Below are 21,949 nucleotides of genomic sequence, written 5' to 3'. Positions count from 1 at the left end.
AAACAAAACCTTTTTGAACATGAAATAAACCAGGGAGATGACTAGGTTACAAAAGGAAAAAGGAAAATGGGAACATGGACTAAGCAATTGGAGATACTGATGGGAATCTACAATATAGAAATGAGGAAATAAAAAAGATAGCAAGGACCAGTGGTGGGCTCCTACGGGTATGGTCAGATATGTAGTACAGGTAGTAAAATTTTGACCTTTTTTTCTTTTTTCCCCTTCTGGGCTCTGGGTATGTTTTTCCTATTACAGTAAATGAGGTTGAATGTGTACAATTTTAGAAGAGCTGTGCATGCGTGTGTGTACATGCATTTTATATAGTAGATAATCAGGAGTAGGCTACTGCCCAGATAGGGAGGAACGCAGTGGGGTAGCGAAAATGGAGCACCCAATTTGCACTGAAAGATGTTGAAACAAAATGCATAAGCCACGCCCACAGTGTGGCAGTGAAAATTTTGGTAGCCCATCACTGGCAAGGGCATATTATGAGAACTTATATAAACAAGAGAAAATAACCAAGAAGGATACAAAAAAAATATTTAGAGGAAATGGAACTACCCAAAATACTGGAAAAATATGAGAATTTGTTAGAGGAGAAAAGAGCAATGATGGAATTAACAGACACAATAAAAAGACAGAAAAATAGCAAACCACCAGGACCAGATGGGATAGCAACAAAGGTGTATAAAACATTTGAAGAAACATTATGAATTCATATGATACGAATACAATTAAAATTGCACTCAGTATTTCACACGTAGAAATCAACAGTAAAGAAGAGACTCAAAATAGCACTGAACATCTTGCAAGAAAATGCAAAAGTATTTAAACAGATGCAGGGAAATTTTGAATGACTAGGAGGTAGCTCAGTGAAAACATAGAAACATAGAAGACTGACGGCAGAAAAAGACCTCATGATCCATCTAGTCTGCCCTTATACTATTTTTTGTATTTTATCTTAGGATGGATATATGTTTATCCCAGGCATGTTTAAATTCAGTTACTGTGGATTTACCAACCACGCCTGCTGGAAGTTTGTTCCAAGGATCTACCACTCTTTCAGTAAAATAATATTTTCTCATGTTGGTTTTGATCTTTCCCCCAACTAACCTCAGATTGTGTCCCCTTGTTCTTGTGTTAACTTTCCTATTAAAAACACTTCCCTCCTGAACCTTGTTTAACCTTTTGAGATATTTAAATGTTTCGATCATATCCCCCTTTTCCTTCTGTCCTCCAGACTATACAGATTGAGTTCATTAAAATTATTATCGATTTATTATTATAATTTATATAGTTGCTCATGTCAAGTCTATGATTCTGGACAGCTAATAACAATTAAAAGCTCTGTAAAATAACAAAAATAAAACCAACAAATGATTTAAAAAACCCCCACACATACACAAATTTATCAGCACCACATATGTGCTGTAAAGCACTCTGATTCTGATTTTACAACATGTTTACATATGAAATGGTCTGGGTCTAAGAAATCAATCCAAGTGAAACAACTGCCATTGGTTTCAAATAATTTACCTTCTAAAGAATTAACCAGTTAATCAACTCCAGCAAAAAAGGAGAGATGCCTATTTCAGTATTGAATATGGTATTCACTAAGATAGCACACTGAATTTTCTGCATTTTGAATCCTCCCCCTTCTCTTTGCTTATTAAAGTACAACATATCCCATTATCAAGGAGATGCTGTAACATCTGGATTTTTTCACAGCACCTTTGTTACCATTATTACCTCTTGGAAAAGCAAATTAGGACACCTTTAATTTTTTTTATTCTCCCAAATACCATCTGCTTTGGGAACTATGATGGCGACAAGGTTCCTTATTTCCAAACATTAGAAAAATATTCTTCTATTCTTCCCCCAACCATCAGGACTGGATCCTCTTTTTATTTGGGAAACCCCAAATCCGTATTCAATCTAGGACTGCATGTTCTATAGCTGTGCTAATCTTAGTATTATTATGGCCATATCAATGAACCATAAGGACCATTTGATGTGATGGTGATTAAGGTAAGATGTGATGTAGGGAGAGTCAGAGTTATTTTGAATTTGCAGTGGAAACGTGGCGGATCCCAGGGAAAAGGTAGTTTTCTCAATAAAGACACTACAGCAGGAGTTCTTTCTTCAGAAGGCTCTTTTACTACTTTGGTAGTATCAAAAAGTAACTATTTATTCTACACTATATTACAGAACAACACACCAACCAACCAACCAACCAACCACAAAAAGACTACACTAAATTAAGCACTAAACCAAACCATGAAATCAGACACACCCACACAAAAGGTGTATTACATTATGTACTGACCAATCAGATCACAGAACAGATTGCATCATTCTGCTGAAGCACCATGACTCAGCATTCACTTTACTTCTACTGTACTTGTAATACTACTTCAGGTTTATATCCTGACAGGGGGGAAAAGAGCTTTCTCTACATGCCACTTGTTTAAGTGGTTGCTACTTTTTTCAAAGAGAATAGAATGTTCCACATGTCAAACTTTTCCTTTCATTATTGTACATTCAAAATGCTAATAACCCAATTTCTGGTCTTTTAAACATTTTCTTTTAAACCTTTTATAATTTATCCCCGTTCCCTGACAAAATAACTTAGAATTATATATTTGGAGGACTGCAGTACCTGTACAAAAATGTGTGACGTTGTGTCAGCAAGAAGGAACAGGCAAGTCACAATGTCTCTTCACCCCACTCAAAATAAGCCATTGAGACAGAGATTCTTGTCTTCAGACTCTTCACACAGTGAAGAGAAATCAGAAGTGCACTTATGGTTGGAACATGTTGCTCAAATATTTTCTAAAAATCAGAAGTTCCTAGTTACCGCCATTATTCTTCAGCTTAAGAACCAAGGACATTCTGGCGTTCAGACAGTAACCTCTTCACATAATAGATTTTGTGTTTACTTGCGTTCTAGACAGAATATGCACCAAGGGAAATAGCTAAACAACAGCTGGCATTTCAAGCTATAATCAGACTCCTAAATTACTTGTTATACAGCACATTTTCCTCAAAGGCTGGTGTGCTACACACTTTGCATTTAAATGACATCACAGCAAAATTTGATTCATAACATTTCTTTCCTAATGCTTACAATTACATGCATGCAATTAGGGTCTGCCTGGCTTGATCCCTGATGTGGCTGAATACAGGTTTTGTAAAAAAGAAAAAGAAAAAAAACCATTCAAGCTTGGCTATTTATTTACTTAACCCAAAAACATACCTTTAAGTTAGAACTATAAAATAGGCATTTTCTTTTCTTTTAAAAATGTTTTTATTAATTTTCTACATTTAATAATAATAACAGAGTTGGAAGGGACCTTGGAGGTCTTCTAGTCCAAACCCCTGCTTAGGCAGGAAGCCCTACACTACTTCAGAAAGATTGTTATCCAACATCTGCTTAAAAACTTCCAATGTTGGGGCATTCACAACTTCTGGACGCAAGCTGTTCCATTGATCAACCGTTCTGACTATAAGGAAATTTCTCCTTAGTTCTAAGTTTAGTTTCCACCCATTGCTTCTTGTTCTACCCTCAGGTGCTTTAGAGAATAGGTCGACTCCTTCTTCTTTGTGGCAACCCCCAAGATACTGGAAGACTGCTATCATTTCTCCCCTGGTCCTTCTTTTCATTAAACTAGTCATGCCCAGTTATATGGTTTGAAAGAAGTATAATAATTTTAGCAAAATATTCATTTTTATGGCCGCTATCCGACCTAGTAATGATAATTGCAACATTCCCCATCTTTCTAAATCAATTTTTATTTGTTGCACTAATTTCATATATCCTTAATTAAAGAGCATCGTTGTCAAATTGTCACCTAGATATTAAATTTTTAAGTGATTTGTTGTCCCAAATGTTTTTCTAAGTTATTTTTCTGATTTGATGTTATATTAGTTAGTAATTTGTTTTTCTGTTTTTTGATCAGGATTTTTTTTTCTTAATCAAACACAGATCCACAAAAGAGAAATAATATGGTTCAATCATATTATACTAACTACTAAGCAAACTGCATTTACTTATTTTCTTTGTATTAAAGCACACAAACTTTGTTTGTTTGTTTGCTTGCTTGCTTGCTTGTTTGACTTCTATGCTGCTCTTCTCGAAGTGACTTAGTATATATAATGCTCCGATGGACATCAACCCTTTTATCATTATTTGTCATATTTCCTTTTTACATTAATTTAATAATGTTTATGCATCAGAAATGTTGTAGAAGACTCTCTTTTTTTGTAAATTGTCTGAAACTTCTGCATTAACCCAAGAATTGCTTTAAGCATTTATTCAACATGCACTTAGTTGCAGTTTAATATTCCCCAATATTTTTGACAGTTTATGCAAGGGAAAAAATAACAACCAGAGATTTTTGGCTGAAGTTTCACTTTTTCATGCACCATTTTGAATTCCAAAACAAAGTACTGTACTTTTCTGGCAACTCTGTGCAAAGAGAACATATGAAATGCAATACTTAACTCATCTAATTCACCCTCATGCTATTTGTACAATACCAAATGTTTTTTCCAATTGTTTTGCTGCCCTGATTGCCTATATTTCATAAGGCACAGGTCATAGTTGAAGGGGGAAAAAAACCCAGTAAGTGTATTTGTTTTGGCAGGAAAATCCTATAATCATATCTCTGCATTTTATTCCATTCCAGATACTGTAATAGGTATTCTTGTGGCTATGTTATATTTTTCTATTTTGTGACTGGATGCTTATGCAAAATGGATGGATGGTTTAAAATGTCAACATGGAAATGCTCTGCAGTTCTTGAAGTAATTAGACTTGGAATAACTTTATTGTCACTTTAAATGTACACTCAATAATGGGCAGCCAAAAATTTTACTGCCATACTGTGGGTGTGGCTTATTTTGTGGGTGTGGCTTGATGGTCATGTGACTGAGTAGGAGTCTTTTGCCGGCCACATGACCAGGTGGGAGTGTCTTGAACGATCATCATCATTCAAGTGAACTGTTAAGTCCTTGAGTTACAACCTCCCCAGTGTCTCTCTCTGGGGTGACAATTTGCTTCACATTTCCCGGGCTCTCCTTCCTGGGTTGCCCCCTGCCTCAGGCTGGGTAGCTAGGCAAATGGGTGCCGATCAGCTGTTGAGAAAAGAGGGGGGAGGAAATGGGCCCTCTGTAACTCCTGCCAGTGCTGGTCACCCTGCTGCTTTCCAAGGAGGAGGAAGAGGATGGGAGGGGGGATAGTCAGTTGGAGCTGGGCACACAGCTTCATTTCCGCCAGTGGAATTGCGTTCCACCTCGTCCTGCCTGCTGCCCACCCCTGTGTACACTAATCGGCATACCTTAAAATGAAATTTTGTTTCATACAGCTCTCAAACGGTCCCCAACTTCAATATACACGACATAAAAATGACAAAAAATATATGCATATACCCACAAATGCTTCTGTGCTAGATCTCTGAAACTGTGACCCCCACCTTACATAAGCCAACAGCTTGCCAATTAAAATGTGTAAAAGCACATATAGTAACTGCACAACATTGAGCAAAATTAGAGAATTATTTTAGAATCTGGAAACGTGAAATGTATGCATAATTTTGGTATGCATAATTGCTTTTCTACAAGGTAGGTACATAAGTGGCATGGTTGTCTTGCCTAATGGCATGAATCAAGTGTCATGATTTGGGCTTTTCCCCCTGCCCTCTCTATGCCTGTGGTCAGTGCCCCATAAAAGAAAACAAACTTTTCAAACCAAATGAACTTATTGGACACTGACAACATCTGTTTTAATTTGGTCTGAAGTAAATGCAATAGGAGCCAGGTATTTGTGATACAGAAGAATAGTTTACAGTCAGTTTAGAAGACATAACATAGGGTTGAATAGCGATAGCAATAGCACTTAGACTTATATAGTGCTTTACAACCCTCTCTAAGCAGTTGGAGTCAGCATATTGCCCCCAACCATCTGGATCCTCATTTTACCCATTTCGAAAGAATGAAAGGCTTGAGCCAGTGAGAATCAATATTAAAAAAAAAGTTAAAATACAAATTGCAAACACAAAACTTTTAAAACAATTATTTCAACCCCCCTCACAAAACAAACAAGACATTAAAAAAGAAAAGTGCATTACAAAACTACTAACCTCCCTAGTTGAATATTGATTTATACATTACAATTTAGTTTCCCACCCCTTGCAAAAATGGCTCCAATAATTTTTAAACTACTACATTTTTGAACTACTACTACGCTATATAGTGTGCTGGTGAGACCACATTTGGAATACTGTGTTCAGTTCTGGAGACCTTACCTACAAAAAGATATTGACAAAATTGAACAGGTCCAAAGACGGGCTACAAGGTCTTAAGCATAAAACGCATCAGGAAAGACTTAATGAACTCAATCTATATAATCTGGAGGACAGAAGGAAGATCTCGTGGTCCATCTAGTCTACCCTTATACTATTTCCTGTATTTTATCTTAGGATGGATATGTTTATCCCAGGCATGTTTAAATTCAGTTACTGTGGATTTACCAACCATGTCTGCTGAAAGTTTGTTCCAAGCCTCTACTACTCTTTCAATAAAATAATATTTTTTCACCTTGCTTCTGATCTTTCCCCCAACTAACCTCAGATTGTGTCCCCTTGTTCTTGTGTTCACTTTCCTATTAAAAACACTTCCCTCCTAAACCTCATTTAAATCTTTAACATATTTAAATGTTTCGATCATGTCCCGCCTTTCCCTTCTGTCCTCCTGACTATACAGATTGAGTTCATTAAATCTTTCCTGATAAGTTTTATGCTTAACACCTTCCACCATTTTTGTAGCCCGTCTTTGGACCCGTTCAATTTTATCAATATCTTTTTGTAGGTGAGATCTCCAGAACTGAACACAGTATTCCAAATGTAGTCTCACCAGCGCTTTATACAGCGGGATCACAATCTCCCTCTTCCTGCTTGTTATACCTCTAGCTACGCAGCCAAGCATTCTACTTGCTTTCCCTACCGCCTGACTGCACTGTTCACCCATTTTGAGACTGTCAGAAATCACTACATAAATTCTTCTCTTCTGAAGTTTTTGCTAGCACAGAACTGCCAATAAAATACTCAGATTGAGGATTCCTTTTGCCCAAGTGCATTATTTTACATTTGGAAACATTAAACTGCAGTTTCCATTGCTTTGACCACTAATCTAGTAAAGCTAAATCATTTGCCATATTACAGACGCCTCCAGGAATATCAACCCTTTTGCACACTTTAGAATCATCAGCAAATAGGCAAACCTTCCCTACCAAACCTTCCCCTATGTCACTCACAAAGATATTAAAAAGAATAGGATCCAGAACAGAACCTTGTGGCACACTGCTTGTAGCCAGGCTCTGTTCAGAATACAGTACTTGCCATTAACAACAACCCTCTGATATCTATGCTTGTTAACACTGTTTTAAACAGCTAGAGAAAAATCATAGATTAACCAAGAATATTGCAGTTATAAAAGTTACAGCATGATTGTTGTATAAGAGGGAGAGAGAAATTTAAATTGTGCTGCCTGGAACATGCTGTTCTTTTTTGCATGTTGTGGTTATTGTGCCCTCTTTAAAATGTCTTTTCATGTGGACAAGAAATAAGATATAATATCAGCTGCTCTGAAACTGTAGAGCAGATTTAACATCTCTCTTTTGTGTGAAAATCTATGGGAGGAGGGGTGGCATTATAATTGTGTTATTTTAATAATAATTTAAATTATATATTACAGCTGTCACAGATTGGTAAGAAATTCCTGTTCTCTCCTGGACTCCAATTACATTCCTTCCTATTTCTTTGACAATCTTTACAAGAAATCATACGTAAAAGGATCACATTCTATAAATCGTCTTTGCTGCCAAAGAAAGAATAAGAGACAAAAGACAAGAACTCAATAATGGAAGGATTATTTTGCTGCAAAAAGGATGGATGCTTCTCGGCTGCTTAGAGCCCCTCTTTCTATGATATATCTGTGCAATGAAAAAAATATATTAGGTCTAAAATTTTGCTAGTGAAGGAAGTCACAAACAAAGCAAGGAAGCAACATTGCTGGAGAGACGGAGTAACGACACGGACACAAGAGCTGGATTTAAATGGGGTCATTTTTATTAACATAAAATTTGCATAATTTATTCAATACTTTGCATAAATTAGCATAATCAACTATGACCCGGAACTGGACCTGCAGGGTCAAACAACTACTTCCGGGGCGGAAATGACGTTATGCCAAAAACATTCCTGGGCAACTCATGGGCGTATCTCGATGCAAGTCCAGGTGAGGGCCAGGCTGTCACCTGCGACCCTGCCATGCTGTGCATGAGGGGGGTCCCACCGGCTAACCCGAATCCGGGAATTAAAGGTGCAGGACCCAAAGACAGGTTCCCCCCAGCTGCTCAGGCAGAAACTCCCTCCATGAGCTTGCGGAGAACCTGTCAATCATCCCCAAAGATGCCCAAGGGAGAACGCGCGGTTGCTAAACCACCCCAGTTTTCCGCCCCTAACCTGCCACAGGAGTGGGGGTCAGATCTCTATCTTGGCCCCCCCGACTCCCCCCTCTAGCTGCGCCAGCTCACGCAGAGACCGCTGCAGGTCCTGTAAGAAGATGGCGTTCCCCCGCTCAGACAGGTGAACGCCATCGGCCCGGTAAAGCCATGGCCGGTCTATCGTGATAAGGGGATGGGGCACTACCACCCCACCTAGTTCCCTAACGGTTTTACCCATAGCCCTATTCACCCGTCGCCTAGCCTGGTGAATGGCCCTAAGCGAAGAGGCGTCCCTCCACACCAGCCTAGGTAATATTTCTGACCACACCACTTGCGTGGTGGGCCATACCTCGCGAAGCCTTTGCAGGTCTTCGCGTGCCTGAATGATCAGCGCCAGGCCTCCCAGTATGCACAGGTCATTGCCACCTAAGTGCAATACCAGCCACCTGGGTGCGGCCACAGGATGCTGCCCACCCAAACCCACTTGGGCACGACTCCGGGAGCCGCCCCCCATACTGCCGGGCGCAGCCACAGAATGCTGACCACCCAGCAACGCCGGTAGGAGACCCTCCCACCGCATACCTCTCTGGCCCATCCAGGCAACCTTGACCCACTGCCCCAGGGACAGCTGGGTCCCGATGGCGCTCCTGGCTGCCGAGCGGCCGGCCCAGAAAATCATGCTGTGGCCACACAGCAGCGCCGTCGGTTTCATGTTAGCCTGGGGACCTGCAAGAGGACACACACACACACAGAGAGGTTACCTAGCCTAAGCCCTGCCTAGGATCCTCAGCGGGCCTAACATAACCCAAATATGCCGCTGACCACCAGCGGCCGATCTCCCGAATCCGATGGGCCGGGAAACCAGAAAGTGCCGCGCTAGTGGCGGCTCCGATACGGAACGAATGCGTTCCGTAACCAGAGGGATCCATGCCCACCTGGGCCATTGCCCTGGATACTAGCGCCCAAAATTGGAAACGGGTCAGAGGGGTCCCGTCCCCATGTCTAAACAGGTACCCCGGACCTGACCCCCGCATACCACAGTAAAGCTGTAGGGCGGCCACTGGACACACCGACTGGTCGGTGGCCGCACTAAGTTGGATAGTAACCCCTCTGTGCAGCTGATCTGTCTTGGACCTCCTTACTACAAGGGACACCCCCCCTTGTCTAAAGGCCAGATCAGCATACTGGAAGGCTCGGAGCGAAGTGTCAGCCTGAGATGAAGCCATGGCCTCGCTGACCCTAAGGGCCCCAAAAAACATGACACAAGTCGCTGCCCTAAAAAGACGGGCCTCGTACAATGAGGAACACAGACTGCCCAAAACCACGTTGATTAAAGACAGCTGCTCCACCGTCAGAGCCTGACGAGTGTCACCAGGGGCCCCCGCTTGCTCCCTAAGCCAGCCTTCCAGCATCTTCCGGATGCGAAAGTCACCCGAAAGATCTGCAAACCCCCCCGCCTTGGACAGAAAGGCGAGGCCGGCTAACCGGGACCGGATCGTCCTGACTGACAGGCCACGCTGCCTGAGCTGGACGCAAAACTCGGCCAAGTGCTCTACAGGGACAGGCCAACTAAGCTGGTAACCCCTGCCCTGCCTGAACTCCCCAAACTCCTTACCTGCACGCTGGTATGCCCTGAGGGTGCCGGGCGCTACAGACAAGGAGATTGCCCGGGATGCCTCGTCTCTCCACCACTCTGGATCCCCCCCAGACTCCAGAGGTGGCTGGGGAACGCTTCTGGCAACTCTCGGGCCCACGGGGCCAGGGTCCGAAACCTGGACAACTGACCACGGGACAAGGCATCAGCGACCCCGTTATCCAACCCGGGGACATGCTTAGCCAAAAACAATGCGTTTAGAGACAAGGACCTGTGCACAAAATGGCGGACAAGCCGCATGACCCTGTCGCTCTTAGAGGACAGGGCATTCACCACATGGACAACCGCTAGGTTGTCACACCAAAAGTGCACAGTCTTGTCCCTAAACTGCTCCCCCCAAAGCTCCAAGGCCACTATTAAGGGGAAGAGCTCCAAGAACGTCAGGTCCTTAACCAACGAAGAGGCACTCCATTCCGGAGGCCATGCCGACCAGCACCACTGGTCACCTAACACCACCCCAAAACCACAAGTCCCCGCGGCATCAGAGCAGAGCTGCAACTCAGCTTCCAAAAGAAGCTCGTGCCTCCAGAAAGACAAACCATTAAACCTGACCAAAAACTCCCGCCACACGCCGAGGTCAGCCCTGACCCCAGCGCTGAGGCGGGTACGATGATGGGGCAAACGGAGCCCCTTCATCGCATCATACAATCTCCTGGAAAAAGCCCTCCCAGGAACAACTACCCGACAGGCAAAATTAAGAATGCCTGCCAATTCCTGAAGCTGCCGTAGGGTCACCTTCCGGCAGCCCAGCACCTCATCAAGCTTCCTTTTAATCTTGACCAACTTCTCTAGGGGCAACCTAGAAGATTGCCCCTCTGAGTCCAGTTCAATACCCAGAAAGGTAATCCTGGTGGCGGGGCCTTCGGTCTTCTCAGAGGCTAAAGGCACCCCCAATTGAGCACAAAGGGCTTCGAAGTCCCGCATCAGGGCAAAACATTGCTCCGAATGCGCAGGCCCCGCCAACAGGAAATCATCAAGGTAGTGAACGACCGTACCCAGACCACTTTGCCTCCTGAGCGCCCACTCCAAAAAGGTGCTAAAACTCTCAAAAAGAGAGCACGAGACAGAGCAACCCATGGGCAAGGCTCTGTCCACGTAATAACCCCCCTCGAAATGGAAGCCCAACAGCTCAAAGTCGTCTGGGTGTATGGGGAGGAGCCGGAATGCCGACTTAATGTCGCATTTACCCATAAGGGCTCCCACCCCACACTTCCTAACCATAGTCACGGCTGCATCAAAGGATGCATACCGGACTGAACACAGCTCGTCAGGAATGAAGTCATTCACTGACTCCCCTTTTGGAAAAGACAAATGGTGAATCAACCTAAATTCACCACTCGCCTTTTTGGGGACCACACCTAAGGGAGACACACGAAGATTCGGGAAGGGCGGTTCCGGGAAGGGCCCGAGGACCCTGCCCTCGGCCACCTCCTTCCGAATCTTCGCCCTAACAATGTCTTCATGACCAACAACCGACCTAAGGTTGTCAGACATGAAGGCCTTCCTAACACCCGTGTAAGGGATCCGAAACCCCTCAGAGAAGCCTAGCCAGAGAGCGTCCGCTCTCTGGCGAGGGTGGTAGTCACCCAACCAACCCTCAAGCACTCGCAAATCAATTGGGCTGGGCCCCTTTTCCCCCAACAGGTGGGGGAGGCTTTGGGGGACCCCCGCCCTTCTTTTCAGCCCCCTTCTTGGGGCGGGGGCACACGGCTGCGGAATGGTTCCCCCCACAACTCCCGCAGGCGTGCCGAAACCTGCAAATGGGACGAAAACACGCCCCCTTTGCAGCGAACTCGTGACACACCAAAGAGGCCCCTTTCCCGATGGCACTTGCCACGGCTTTGGCCGGCGCGGGTGTCACGGGCTCCTCTTCCATAAAGTGACCGCTATCGGTCCTATCACAGCCCTCCTTCCCTGACATATGCGTGGCCTGGAACCACAGGTCCGGAACCACCATATCCCAGGGCAAGTAGGGGTCATGGGCAATACGCATCCTGAACCCCTTGTCGTAATGCCTCCATATTGTACCCCCATATTCAAAGTGGGCCCTCGCAATGAGGTCGATATATTTCAGCAAGGCAGCGGCCCTACCCGGCTGCCTCTGAATTACCACCGACGCAAAGGTCAGAAAGGCGTACAGCCAAGAGCTGAAGCACTTTGTGACCTTTGTTTTCTTAACCTTCTCCCCAGGGACCACCTCCTTGTCCTGTTTAGGGACCTCCCTGTTTAAAATGGAGAAAAGATCGACATACTCCCCCCGCCATATTGCCTCCTTCACTGACGGGTGAAGATGGTAGCCTAAAGGCGTCGCGGGCAACCCACAAGGGATGGCCCCAGGCTTGATGCTGGCGAACGGGTCCCAGCACACCAAGCCCCGATGGATACACAAAAGGGGGCGGTGGCATAATGGCCGACTGAGGAGGGATCCAACCCCCCACCCCCGCCCCAGGTGGGAAAGATACCCCCGGGGCCCCTACTGGCGGGGCCGGCGGGGACCAGACCTGTCCACAGGTGCCCGCAGCAGCCCCCATGAAGCTGGTGCCACTCCCCAATGCAGGCGGGATGAACCCGGGACCCTGCACGGGAAGGAGCGGTGAAGTGCCTACGTGTGGTGCGACCTCACCTGCCCCGTAAGGGGTAGACGCCATCCACGGGGGGCCCATCCTTGATGGTCCCTGCAACGCTGACCATTGCCCGACTGGGCCATCTGCCCCGCCGGGGCCATCTGCACGGTGGGTGCCAGCTGCGTGGTGTGGGCAACCTGCCCTTCCTGGGCTGGCTCCTCTTCGGGGTCGGCACCCCAGGCTGCGGCAGCAGTCATGGGAAGCCCCTCCGGGCCAGCACCAGACCGCCACCGCTCCAGTTCGTCGAGCCGCTCCAGGACCCTGGCCCAAGAAAGAGAAGGGGAAACCTCTGGTTGAGGGACCGTGGGCATAAACCCCCCCCACCACTGGGACCACCCCCGGGGGCCCCCCAGCCGCAGCCCGAGCCCGGGCAGACGGCCTGGCAGCCCTCCTAGGCCGCACCACTGGTTGGGCCGGGAGGGCCGGAGCTTGCCGCTTTTTAGGGGCCATGAGCTTATTTAAAATATTATATTTCAACCAAAAGAAATAGCAAACAGGAAGAGGGCACCCCCCAAGGCCTGCACCCCCAAGGCAAGGCCTGTCCTAAGCAGCAGGCCTCACCAGTGCAACCACAAGGGGACAAACCTCCCCCCCCACCAGCGGTGGCAGCAAGGCCTCACTGCCCACCGCTTGGCTCCCGGGCCCTTTATAGGCAGGGCCGCACCCTCCCAGGTACCCCTGCCGCCCCAGGTAAAGCCCCTCAAGACCCCCGACCACCGGGAAGACTAAGGCTCCAAACCAGAGCGGAGCCCAGCCGATGCTGGCTCCGCTTTTGTAAAAAGGCTTTCTCTCCGCTCCAAACCTGACCACAAAATGGCGCCTCGCACGAGGCTAACCACAAAATGGCGGCCGCGAGCAGACTGACGAACGTCTGCTCGAGGCTCCAGAGTCCGGGCGAAAAGGGAGAGCCCCGGGCCTGCTCGCTCTTATATAGGGCAAGCAGGCCCCGCCCGGACCTATCAGGAGCCAGGCCAATCAGGCCTGACCTCCCGAGCGAAGTCTCGCATCGCGAGACTTCGCCCGGGATCCAAAATGGCGGCCGCCATGAGGGACCGTGTCTCCCGATCCCTCCAGCAAAGCCTGCCGCCGGGTAAGTCCGGCGCTGTCAATTTGTTCAAATTCATTTTTAAAGAAACTATACATTTTCTATTGCTGCATTTGAGCCGCTCCCCATGGAAGAAATATATTGTCCCTTTGACAACGAGACACATACCCCTTCACTGAACATACATGAGTGGTCATCCTTTTTTAAAAAAAATTATAATGCCATATTTTTTCCACAATATCCTAAAGCAGGGATTTGCAAACGTTTAGTCTTTAGCATAATTTCACACCGCCTTCAGACTAATTTCAAAGCATGCTGCAAACAAGCAGTTAAGACCTCTGGCCCTATCAATCTTCTTCCCAGAGAGGGGAGCAGAAAATGGAACTACAGTATAAAAAAGAGACACACAGAGAAAGGAAAAAAAAGAAAAAAAAGATACTTCCAGCACTTTGAACTCATTTTCAACAACTTGCATTTCAGCCACCATGGATGGAGCCACGTGGGATAAAACAGTGGGAGCTGTTGTAGGAAAGGGAAAATGCTAAGTTTACATAAAGGACTATACATAATGTCAGAGCAGTCACATGTCCTGTCCCGTTTGTTTAGAGAGATTTAAGAATTTGGGTATAGAAATTTCCTTTGATCTTTTACAAGGAATCCTTCATGATCAGGCTACACACGACCTTTTATCAATCACACACATTATTTATTTTATTTTATTTATTTATTTTGTCCAATACACAATGAGAGTTTTAGTGGGTATATATATATATATATATATACACATAGTAAAATGCATGATGAAGGTTATAGAGGAGATACTCATAGTAAAATATATCTATGAAAGAATAGAAAAGAAGATATAGTAATAGAACATATCAATGAAAGAATAGAAGAAGAGATATAGGAATAGAAGAAAGGTATAGGAGATATAGGAGGGCAATAGGACAGGGGATGGAAGGCACTCCAGTGCACTTGTACTCGCCCCTTACTGACCTCTTAGGAATCTGGATAGGTCAACCGTAGATAATCTAAGGGTAAATTATTGGGGGTTTGGGGATGACACTATGGAGTCCGGTAATGAGTTCCACACTTCGACAACTCGGTTACTGAAGTCATATTTTTTAGAGTCAAGTTTGGAGCTGTTAATATTTAAGTTTAAATCTGTTGTGTGCTCTTGTGTTGTTGTGTTGTTCTTAGGGGCATTGCTTCATCTACACTCCGTGCCCCCAGAAAGAGAAAATAATGTGTCACAATGACACTTAAAACTTTATATAGGATACTATGACGCACAAAGGGATCTCTTGAAATGGCATTACTCAAATTATATACAGGTCCCCTTGTTTCATAAAATGTAAGATTGGAAGGAAATCTAGTTTGGTGTAGTTTTAAGGCACCAGGCTAGAAATTGAGGCCAATCAATTCTAGTCTCACCTTGGGCAGGAAACTAGATGTAACTACAATGGTACCTCTACTTACGAACTTAATTCGTTCCGTGACCAGATTGTTAAGTAGAAACGTTTGTAAGAAGAAGCAATTTTTTCCATAGGAATCAATGTAAAAAGAAATAATGCATGCGATTGGGGAAACCACAGGGAGGGTGGAGGCCCTATTTCCTCCTAGGAGATTCCTAGAGAGGCCCTACGGAGGCTTCTCCCCGCCTTTTCCGGCCCTGTTTCCTCCCAGGAGATTCCTAGAGAGGCCCCAAGGAGGCTTCTCCCTGCCTTTTCGGTTACAGTTTTGGAGGGTTTTTAAGTGGAAAATGGTTCTTGAGAAGAGGCAAAAAAAATCTTGAACACCCGGTTCTTATCCAGAAAAGTTCGTAAGTAGAGGCGTTCTTAGGTAGAGGTACCACTGTATAGTGAAGCCATGGTTGCACAGTGGTTAGAATGATTTATTATTTTTTGATTTGATTTGATTTGTATGCCACCCCTCTCTGTAGACTTGGGGCGGCTAACTTTATTCAAACTAACTCTGCCCATGGCCAGGAATTTGAACCTGACCAACTCAAGGTTGACTCATCCTTCCAAGATGGATAAAATGAAAACCCAGATTGATGGGGGAAATATGGTGACTGTAAATTGCTTAGAGATGATTGTTAAGCACTGTCAAGCAATGGTGAAATGCTACCGGTATGCACTGGTTCAAATGTACTGGTAGCAGCTGCTGCCATTGGTTCGGAGATCCGGTGATGGCAATAGCATGAGGCTCCTCCACTCTCTCAGATGACATCATTTCCTTGTTTTTTTACACTCTGTCCATGGGCAAAGCCTTCTGCGCATGTGTAAAGGTGAAAAAGTATGCTTCACGGGGGTGCGCACATCAAAACCAGTACAGAAGGTAAATAGATTTCACTGCTGCTGTGAAGCGGTATATAAGTCTAAGTGCTGGTGCTATTGCTAAAGTTGGGCCATTCATTTTAGCTTAGTGCTAGGAAGGAGACAATGGCACATCACTTCTGAAAAACTTTGCCGGGAAAACTGCAGGAATTTATCTAGGCAGGCTCTGAGAAATGGACATGATTCAATAGAGGAAGAAAAAAATGTTTGGAAGACAAATATTAACTTTCAATAATTTCAGTAGTGTAAGTTTACAAGTATATGGCACATAATGGAGTTTTGGCTGTATTTGATATCACCACACAAACAACTAGTGATTTGGGCCAAAATAACCCTAAATCAAGGCTAGAATACAGTCTCTAGCTCTCTGCCTTTAACACAAAGTGGCTCTGATGATGTATACTAGGCCAACTTAAAGGGAAGAAGGTAGACAACAAGAGGAGGGAGAGTAGGAAACTGATTATATTTAAAACATGAAATCAATTTTATAATTTTATATTTTCAAAAATGCTGATTGAGCCATTATTGGTCCATTTTCCAGTTAAAAGGTTTTTGGAGCAATCTTGACTATGACCCCAAACCACTGCTAAATGAATCGAAACAAGTTCAATAACTGTTTTCTCCTCCTGGGTTCCCTATTAGGACTCTGATGATGCAGGTATTCTTGATTTCAGGATCATGCCATCTGATTCTGTTGTTCACTCTATCCCTTTTTATAAAAGCATGCTTAAATAAAGAAAAAACTGTTTTGGGAACCTGAATAATTTTTGACGTGTCCTCTTAGGGGAACATTGCCTACCTCCGATCTTGAAAAATTCCTTGCAGCCAAACATCACTACTTGTAACTTCTGATTTAACAGTGCTTTTAAGGTAAACCCTCTCTTTCATTTACTCCCACAGGGCTGTATGCATTCTTTCCTATTTCAAAGGAATGCTTGCGATTTTGCGGTATTATGCAAACCTTAATTACTGATCCACAATATGTCTTGAAAACTAGTGCCTAAGGTGTGACACAAATATTTGGTGGTCGATTTCCAGAAGTCTGGAAAAATATCCTCTTAAAAGAAACATTTAAGAATTGAGTCACTGGAATCTGACCGGGAAATGCTGTTAGAAAATAATTCCTCTAATAGTTAATGGATGTCTGTCTGCTGGAGAAGGCACAATGTCTTCTGTGTACAAAGCAGGATGTTAGAGCTTCCTTTCATCTTGGAAAGACCTTTTGCTAAGTAGATGTTGTTTACCAGCATCAGCCTGGTTTGGTGACTGAGAAATAATTTCCATTTGTGGATTAACAGGCTCTCTCTTTTTGCCCTTGGACTACTCTAAGTTACTGTTTATAAGCAGTGGGTTTTATTTAATAAAGAGAAGGCTTGATCCTGCTATTATAAATGCTCACATATGTGGATACTGTTTAAATATAATTTTAAGATGAATTATTAAGGTTTGTGCTATTTGCATTTGATGACTTTATTATCCACTTTTCAGGATTTGTTGTTCTAAGCTTCTTGCTGTGTGTAAACAAATACAGTACTTGCTATCAGAAGATAACAACCCATGAACAAAATCCAGTCCCATATAGAAATCACGGTATTATCAGTTTAGAAAGTAATGCCACAATCCCACTAAAGCCTACCCTATGTAAAGTCAGTTACTACCAACAGTAAATTGAACCAAAAGCCTTGGTAAAAAAGATCATCCCAGTCATGCCAAATAGATAATCTACTACTACTATTTTATTCTGAAGTTAAACTGCAGCCAAAAGCCTATCAAAACTATATACAGTACTGCCACATGGATTGGGATTCATGTATTAGGATAGCCCTATGTTGCCATAGCAGCTACTAAGTCCTTAGTTAGTCCTCTTTGTCCACTCCATTGCTATGCAGGAGCAACTGTTTGTCTTCAAGAGCCATTATAGCTGTTCTGTCGGGATCTCTGGTAGAATCCTCCCCAAAATTAACAGGTACAAATTTCACACACACACGTACGTTTGAAAATTCAAAACAATGTTCTTTATAATGAAAATTCACTTAAACAAAGCCCTCTTTTGGTATAGCAAAGAGCACTGGTCTCCAAACAAACTGGTAATGTGTACAAGTCCCTTATCAGTTCTGTGATACTTAGCTTGCAGCTGTTAGGCAATTCACAGTCGTTCTTCTTTCACAAAGTGAAACACACTTTGCTCTGGTTTAGTTTCAAAGCGGGGAAAAATCAGCACACAAAAGGTCAAAGTCAGTAAAGCAGTCACGAAATACAACAATCAGATAATCCTCCACAATGGCCAAACCCACAGGCTGCTATTTATAGCAGCCTCACTAATTACCACAGCACCACCCAACCACAGGTGGCCTCATTTTCTTTGATAATAATCTCTCAGTTGTTGTTGCCTATGCATCGCTCTCCGCATGCGTGGCTGTATCATTAACTCTTGTTCTGAATCCAAGGAGGAGCTAGATAATTGATCTCCTTCTGAGCTGTCTGCCACGCTCTCCTCCTCCCTGTCACTCATGTCTTCTTGGTCAGAGGAGCCTTCATCATCAGATTCCAGCGGGGGCAAAACAGGCCTGCAGCATGTGGATGTCTCCCCCACATCCACAGTCCTTGAGGCAGGAGCTGGGCCAGAGCTAACCACAACACCTATGTTGCCATAGCAGCTATTAAGTCCTCAGTTAGTCCTCTTTGTCCACTCCGTTGCTATGCAGGAGCAACTATTTGTCTTCAAGAGCCATTATATCTAGATATACATAACAACAGAAACTAGGTTTAGTGGTGTGGTTAAAGCATCAAGTTAGAAACTGGTAAATTGTGAATTCCAGTCTCACCTTAGAGTTAGGTGACCTTGGGCCAGTCCCTCTATCTCAGCCTAGGAAGGAGATAAAGGCAAACCACTTCTGAAATCTCAAGAGAATTGGAAGGATTTGTTCAGGCAGTTACCAGGAGTCAAAACCAACTTGAAGGTATACATACACAAAACAGAGACCGCAAACTGAGTGATACAAGAACCCTGTTCTGTTTTTCAACCCCAAATGATGCACAATACTTCAAAACTGCCTCACAGATTATTATTCTAGTTGGAGGCAGAACATTTGACAATTTGGTTTATATATAAAGCAAGAGTAGATAAACACTTCACTTGATCCACCTAGTCCTACTGATAGCTAATGTTGCTCTAAATTACAGCAATCTGTCGCAGTCTGCCTAGCCAGATCTGAGTAATATATACAACAAAAGAAGGATGCTTTTTTTTATTACAAATTGACCTGACATCCAAAAACAGTCCAATCAAACAGAGCAACATGACATAACTGCATAGAATTGGAAAGAGAAATACAGTAGCTTTCAACTCTCTGAAACCTTTTCTTTCCGGGTTCATTTTTATGATACATAACATGGTATAAGGCAGTGATGGTGAACCTATGGCATGGGTGTCACAGGTGGCACGTGGAGCCATATCTGCTGGCAAGTGAGCCATTGACCTAGCTCAGCTCCAACATGCATGTGTGTGCTGGCCAGCTGATTTTTGCCTTGCAGAGAGGCTCTGGGAGGGCAATTTTGGCTTTCAAACAGTCTCCATGGGGATAGGGGAGGATGTTTTTACTCTCCCCTGGCTCCAGGGAAGCCTTTGGAGCCTGGGGAGGGTGAAACACGAGCCTACTGGGCCAACCAGAAGTTGGGAAAGTGGTCGTTTCCGGCCTCCAGAGGACCTCTGGGGGGCAGGGGAAGCTGTTTTCACCCTCCCCAGACATTGAATTATGGGTGCGGGCACTTGTGCATGTACAATAGCTTGTGCTCTATTGGCACCTGAGGAAAAAAAGATTTGCCATCACTGGTATAAAGAATATATCAGAGACTGGAAATCTAGCAGGCCAAGGAAATCTCAATTGTTTATGAAAGCAAGACAAAGAGATCAAACTAACAGATCTACAGAAGTCAAATGGGAAAAGTATGAAGCAAAAAAAAAAAGTTAGAACCAAGAAGATAAAGAACATAAAACTGCTATCTAAATATAAGTCAGTTGATGTATCATTCTGTTTCAGTAAAGTAGGAAAACAGAGAAAATATTACAAGGTAAGCCAGCATTTAATGATTACCTGGCAAAATTATTTGTTAAGGATATGAGCTTTGCTTCAATCAGCATTCTGAGCCCCTTGCTACTTTTTTGTAACTCAGGATGCCAAGAATAGTCGGGGTGACAGATTTTGTTTACTGAAACCAGCTACCTACGTAATACAGAGAAGAAGAAAAATGAACCAAAGGATGATTTTAAAACGTGCTCAAAATATTAAATTCTTGCAGGGATTAGTTGAAAGAGAAGCAGAAAATCAGAATGCCCTGTTCTTCTCAATAAATGTTTTTCTTCATTTCTTTAAGTAAGTACTTAGATGCTCAGCTAATCAACTGGACAAAATAGTTTATTTATTTATTTATTTATTTATTATTTAGATTTGTATGCCGCCCCTTTCCGAAGACTCGGGGCGGCATACAAATACTATTTGTTTGTTTGTTTGTTTGTTTGTTTGTTTGACTTTTATGCTTCCCAATCCCGAAGGACTTGAAACTTGCTGTGCTATTTATTTCCTCTCCTATATGATCATTCAGCATCATCATGAGTAACAACATCATCATCATCAACAACAAAATGGCCAATAGTAGTTGGGCACTTTATTTATTTATTTGTTTATTTATTTGTTTGTTTATTTGTTTGTTTATTTATTTATTTATTTTGATTTGATTTGATTTGATTTGATTTGTATGCCGCCCCTTTCCGTAGACTCTGTTGATGCTGAAAACAAGCAACCATCTCAAGTACTTAGAAAGTCCAGGCATTATCTTTGGTATGCTTTTTAATTACATCAAACATTGCTTTCTTCCATTCTTGCCTAAAGAAGGTACATATCCTAACAAAACAGCAAAAGACCCACTAAAAGTAAAGGAAAATATAGTATTTGCCCTCAGGTCCATAACTAGCAAACAAAGTTCTTCTGAAATCTCATCAACAGAAGAGCAAAAGCTCAGCAACAGTTCCATCTCATCTCCACATATAGGCCAGAAGAGCGTATGTAGACAAAGGTTACACAAATCAACACAGAAGTCAACACTTTTTAAAATGCACCCTTTAAAGTGAGTTTTAGGAAGCTATAAGAGCAAGGATAGAGTGCACAACCCCAAAGTTTAACAAACAAACCAAATGCAGAGTGTTTCATTGAAAAAAACAGCAACCTAAAAGCTACACAAAGCAAAAGACCATGAAGTCAAAGGACTTCCCCAAAGTTCTCCAACTGCAAATAACCAACTTCAAATGGAGTCTGAATGTTCAACATTCATTGCATTTTGCCTTCATAGCTCTATAGCATTAGCAGGATTTGTATATAAAGCATACACAGGCATCTTTTAACCCTTTCACTTCTTTTGCAGGCAAAATGAAACACAACACACAATGCACGCACAATGCACTTAACCCATCCATATTAATGGCAAATCTGAATGCTAATTTCATAGAAGAGTTTGATTATCTGTATCGTCACAGTCATGACTTAATATCTTTTATATCAAGGACAATTTTAGTTCTGTTAAAAGTGTTCTACATCTTGTTTTCTAGCTGTTTCTCCCTTAAAATTTTATGCATTTGGCTAGCTACCATTACCTTGTGCCAGTTGCCAAGTGGTTCAGATGTGTACTATTTTCCATTATAGCCTTGTAAAAACAATAAACAAAAGAAAAACATTATTTCAGTTACACTATTCTAAAAACTACAAGCATTTACAGTGGTACCTCGGT

General features: G+C 43.3%; 1 protein-coding gene across 2 annotated transcripts in view; it reads right to left on the bottom strand.

The window, feature by feature from the left end:
- The window catches only part of PDE7B (phosphodiesterase 7B), a 178,810-nt gene that overhangs the window by 47,691 nt on the left and 109,170 nt on the right, over positions 1 to 21,949 (bottom strand). The window lies entirely within an intron of this gene.

This window comes from Erythrolamprus reginae, chromosome 1 (genome assembly GCF_031021105.1).
Source record: "Erythrolamprus reginae isolate rEryReg1 chromosome 1, rEryReg1.hap1, whole genome shotgun sequence".
NCBI classification, from domain to species: domain Eukaryota; kingdom Metazoa; phylum Chordata; class Lepidosauria; order Squamata; family Dipsadidae; genus Erythrolamprus; species Erythrolamprus reginae.
This window is presented reverse-complemented; position numbering and strand designations above follow the sequence as displayed.